The sequence below is a fragment of the Homarus americanus genome, unplaced genomic scaffold (genome assembly GCF_018991925.1).
Source record: "Homarus americanus isolate GMGI-L3 unplaced genomic scaffold, GMGI_Hamer_2.0 scaffold45299, whole genome shotgun sequence".
In the NCBI taxonomy this organism is placed as follows: domain Eukaryota; kingdom Metazoa; phylum Arthropoda; class Malacostraca; order Decapoda; family Nephropidae; genus Homarus; species Homarus americanus.
Window position 1 is genome coordinate 45,156 of NW_024753650.1, and position 6,010 is coordinate 51,165.

Genomic DNA, 6,010 nt, shown 5'->3' on the forward strand with positions numbered 1-6,010 from the left:
CCCTCTTGTTATCATTTCACTACATAAGCAGTACATATTAAAAAAACAAAACAAAGATATAATTCCCTCTTAGTTGTAAGATTATTCACGATTGTATTGGCTTGAGGAATATAAACTATGTGTGCGCGTGTGTGCGAATGTAAATGTTGAATCAGCCCTTGAGATTTTTTTTTCAGACTCCTCGATTGTGACAAGAGTCATCATTTGATTAATTTTCTATACCTGGGGATATACGAGGTTAAGCAACATAGCATACAAATTTCTAAGTTGAATTTTGATAAACGGTTACGATAATCATTATTTATAAACATCATTGACGAGAAAGTTGCCTCACATACAAAGGTGCTTCCAAATTGTACCTGAACCTTGGTAGATCGATTTTTCACCCTTGAATGTCTGATAAAGTAATCTAAAACTTTAATATGTCATCATAGACGTCAAAATTCACCCTTGCCTCGTTGTCATCCTAAAATTTTACCATTTCGAGTGCAAAAGAGCCACGCTGTTTTACATGTCTTGAACAGAAACTGAACAAAACCAAGAGACCCAGTAAGCAACTCAGGGAATCTATCATTGAAATTTGCTGTCATTTTCTGTCCGCACCCGTGGGAAGTAGAGAGTGAACTGAGCTGGGAGCTGGGAACAGTTCAGTGGTAGGAGAGTGGAACTTATGTCTTGAAAGAGCTCACACTCGGTGCCGTCACAACACTTTCTGGTAGATTGTTCCAAGAGGTCACAACTCTCACTCCGAAAAAGTTTGCCCTCACAGTTTTCTGGACTTGCGGCTTCTTCAATCTTGAGCTGTGACCACTTGTGGGGCGAGCGTCCCCCAGCTCCAAGTAAGGACACTCGGCTGAGTAGTGCCCCTTGAGATGCTTATACTGTAGTGGACTCCATCCCCTACAAGGGACGACTGAGCCCCCGCGCGCCTACCAGCCAATCAGCGTACAGTTCAAGTTCAAGTTTAGAAGCTCCAAAGTTGTTGGTAGCAAAAGGCAGAGCGGGGAAGATGACAGAGGAAGGAGCAGGAGGTTAGGAAGGGAATTGTAGTGGGAGAGATAGTGCCGTGGCTTTACACGACTGCGTTTATTTGGTTAGAGCATAGCGCACGTATTTGGTTTTTTGTCTGTGTTGGGTGTGTGATCCTCGGGTCACCACTCCTCCGGATTGTGTCAGTTCAAGTTTAGAAGCTCCAACAACTTTCCCTGAATACGAATTCGCAACCTTTCGATTTACAACAGGTACCTACTTTACTGCTAGGTGAACAGGGACCAAGGGGGCTAGGAAGAGTGTCCAAACAACTTCCGCTTGCTCGGGAATAGAACCCGTGACATCTTGCTTGCGAGGCAAGAGCGGTACCGCTTCTACCAGCCATGGCCGTATTTATACAATTTACGAGGATCAGGATTTGGGGTGAGCGCAGCGAGAGGGCCAATCACAGAGGAGGAGGCCATGCACACCCGGCACTCTGGTCCTAGCGTTGCTACGTGTGCGTCCGCACTGGGGAGTAGGTCTACCGGCACCGCTGGCTGTACGCTGGGGGCGCTTGTGGTAGAAGCGGTACCGCTCTTGCCTCGCAAGTAAGATGTCACGGGTTCGATTCCCGAGCAAGCGGAAGTTGTTTGGACACTCTTCCTAGCCCCCTTGGTCCCTGTTCACCTAGCAGTAAAGTAGGTACCTGTTGTAAATCGAAAGGTTGCGAATTCGTATTCAGGGAAAGTTGTTGGAGCTTCTAAACTTGAACTGACACAATCCGGAGGAGTGGTGACCCGAGGATCACACACCCAACACAGACAAAAAACCAAATACGTGCGCTATGCTCTAACCAAATAAACGCAGTCGTGTAAAGCCACGGCACTATCTCTCCCACTACAATTCCCTTCCTAACCTCCTGCTCCTTCCTCTGTCATCTTCCCCGCTCTGCCTTTCGCTACCAACAACTTTGGAGCTTCTAAACTTGAACTGAACCAGGAAGACCATTCTACTCTGACCTACAGGACCAGCAAGATCTCTCTCCAGCACCTCACCACCCAGCTTCCTCAGAGAGCTCCTCGCCCTACAGGAACTCTGAGCAAGCTACACCTCACCTAGTAACTCCTTAGCACTACTCTGTACAACAATATATATACAGAAAGCGCATTTTGAGTTTCCTTCCTCCATCCCATCGTGAGTGTGAACACAAACACAAAATATACCCCACAATACACCTCAATTAGGTCACCCCTTGCCCGTCTGTAGTATAAGCTAGGCAAGTTCAGGCGCTCCAATTAGTGTACATGATATTCAAGCAGGGCCGGATTAAGCTTAATAGGGGCCTGAGGCACAGATCAACAAAATATACCAAAATTTATCAATGATTTCATCAATATTAAGCTTCTGCAAAATAACACATTCAATGTTCATAAGAGACAGAAAATTGTGACGTTGCTGGGACATCGTTGAACAAAGTTCATGTTTTATATGCTTCAACTTCGAGAATGTTTGGATTTGGGGGCCCCTTAGAGTCGGGGGGCCTGAGGCCAGTGCCTCAAGTGCCTCATGGTTAATCCGGCACTGAATTCAAGCCAGAATTTGTTCTCGGTAAAGTCTCTGCTCTTAGTAGTAACCCCCTCCCCCATTCTCAGAAGCTGCAGCATTTGCTAAGTACACTGTATTTTGCAAGGTGTGGTTAGAAATGTCATTGTTTACACGGCACTCTCCTCCTCTTGTCTGGTAGGTCGAGCTAGTGCCACCTCCTGGGTGGGGGGTAGAGCAGCAGGTGGAGGGTGCACTGCTGCCCCCTGGCCCTGTGTCGGCACACTTGCTCCCACTACCCTCCCCCTGAATATAACCCGTGTACACCCGTCCCCGTTCCTCCTTGACTCCTCCCTCTTCTGCTTCAAGTCCTGCTGGAGCTTCTTGCGCTGTTCCCTCTGCATTACTGTGCGATCTGGGTGAATGAATATACTCAGAGATGCCTCACTCCTTGCTAAGGTTTTTGCCTGCCGAATATCCTCCCATTTCTCCTCCTTACTCACTAGTGTGATCCAGAGTGGGTGCGGCTTATCCCCCTGCTTTTGTCCCAGCCTCCTCACATCCTGTGGGGTTGATGGCATCTTCAGAACCTCTGTACAAATATTCTTATCTGCATTTTATCGTGTGTTACCTTACTCTCAGTTCTCTCCGCCTGGCTCGCGGGGACTCCAAAAACTATTACATTGTTCCTGCGCTGAAAACGTTCCTGTTGTTCCTCCTCTCTCCTAACAGTAGGTCCATTAATTTTCAATTCTTCGACACACTTCTTCAGAGTCCCTAGCTGCTGTAGAACCGGTTCTGATCCTGCATTACTCTCCGCTACCTCCCGTGGCCCTGCTAATGCCTCAGCATAACTCCTCTTTGCAACCACCTCCATTCTATGTTGTATATTTTCTTGGGATGTTGGATGTTTCTGGAGGTAGGGTTTCCATGCTTGTATAATAGTATTCTCCACCACCACGCTACCCTCCTCCATCTCTCTTAGTGCGGACTCCTTTTATTCCAATACAAACAGGCAACAATTAAGTAGTAGTAGACTGCCACATCTGTACAATCGAAGCCTTAAATACTGTACTGTATACTGTGAATATATTCTCTTATATAGGCAGCTACCAAACAGGGAGGTACTTACCCTGGGAAGACATTGGAAGCATAATGTGTTGTCTAGTGGTATATAAATAAAATAAATAAAATAAAATAAAATGTAAATTTTCAACCATTTCAGTAATTAAAACATTCACTAACTTCTCCAACTTTTCCAGTACTGTAGAGTACAGTATATGAACTCTCCCATGCACACATAACACATTAGCACTATAATACCCACTGAAGCTTTCACACTGGCAGTATGTACAACACTAATGTTAATTCTTTCATCCCAAATTCCCATCCAATTACCAAGGGAGATGGCCTACCATGACTGTCATCCACAAACGGAATTCAAAATGGACAAATACCCGAGGTGTCTGGGCCAAGTGGTACTGTATATTCAAATGGAATATGTTGACCCTGGCTGCTGCTAGGGGCCTGTCTAAGAACACTACAAGCCCTTGGCAAGGTGCCTTATATACTAATAGGTACTGTACCTAGCTTAAGTGTAATTGCCAGAACACCTTTTAATTAAGGAACAGTACAGTTCTGTACTGTAACCCAAAACAACATACTGTACCTGGTAAAACAAAAGCCAATGCAAACTGCATGCATTTCTAAAGTGAGAAAAATTGATTAAGGAACTGTTAAGACACCATCTAGAAACAAAATTGAAGCAGTGCGTGATGCTAGTACAGTTCTGTACTGTAGGCAGTCCCATACTTATGAACAATATCCCAATAAAATAAATAAAAAAATTCCAATTGAAGTTGGTAACAATTTCAAATCACTCACCAGGATTACAGTAGCAGTACACTGTGGCAGAGACCAGAGTGCATCTGCTGTCATCTGTTGTGATTGCAACATGTACAGTCAACCAAAGATGCACTGACCCCACCCTGGGTCTCGTGCTTGCAAATTTACCTGGCAATACAGTACGTACTTGGTAAAGTAAGGCTGTATGTAAAGGTGATTGTGATTGGTGGATCTTTTGACGTTTCCATGCTGTACGAGATGACCACACCAGGAATGTACCACTTCAACTCTGATAGGTTCATGAACTAATAGCTTCTCATAACAACGGTAAATCCAGTGCTAGACTTTCCGGAATTATCGGCGGTATGGTAAAACGTCGTTGGGTCGGGTTCCATTATGACCGCATGCAAAACTGTGGAGCTATTCAGATGTTTAGGAACAGCATGGTAGATTTTCCAATAAGAATAAAGAATGACAATGTGGCATTAACCCAAAGTGAAGTAGCAATACAAATACAGTACAGATAAAAAATTTGGTTGCAAAATAATCTTATACCTTTACAATATCCACTAATTCTGCCAAACATATAATGCATTCCTATATGGCAACTCATCCACTTCCATGGTTACTGTAGTCCACGGTGTGTGGAACATTTAATATAACATACAGTTTAACTTATCTAGATATACAGTACTGACATTCTCCAGTCATATTTTAACAAATTAATTCAATATTGTCTACGAAATAGATAATTTTGGCCTACAGAATTAAGTACGAAATGTCTCGCATTCAGGCCTACCAACCCTTGAGACAACGAGAATGTTCAGTTGGAAAATCATCGGACCCCACCTATACGGTAGTAATTTTTACCGAGTGTACCACACTGTGTTTTCTACTTTAATGTACTTTTTCATTCATTTTTGGCTTCAAATAATGTCTGAGAAGCAAAAGATTAGTGGTGGTAGTGATGGAGCAGTTAAGAAGTGTCACACACTTACACTAGAGGTGAAATTAGACATAAAACGTGTAGAGACAGACTGACCAACAGAAATGGGGCATTCTCTGCGAGAACACCTAAGTGTAACGGTAAAATTCAACTTACAAACAGGGTCCAGGAAAGTGACTCATTCGTAAGTGAGGGACTGCCTGTATTGTGTTCCAAATTTGAAGCATATCAATAGAGGTCTTATTTTCATCCAAAATGGGAGATCCACCAAAATTGTAAAACTTAGTTCTCAAAATAACCACCAAAGGACAATACAAGTACTGTACCATTTTACAGGTAACCATTGACTACCTCAAGGACTAGCAACCCTGCCTTGCAAGCTATGAAGGCACTTGGAAGTCCTACATACAGTACAGGGTCTATTTCCCAATCTGTAAAAGTGAGTTGGTGATAGGAAGGGCATCCAGCCATAAAATTTGCTTCCAATTTGCCTGATGGCAACCAGGACACCATGCCATCAGGTAATCATGACTAATCATGGAAAATGGTCCTAAAACAGTAAAGGTATAGATGATGTGTAGTTTCAAATTTAAAGTAAAAAATTGTGACTCTGCCTGAGGGATAAAATGATAACATGAATCCCAAGTCTGGGATGCCAAATTACACAATACACAAACTGTTCTCCACACAAGAATGCAGTTAAAA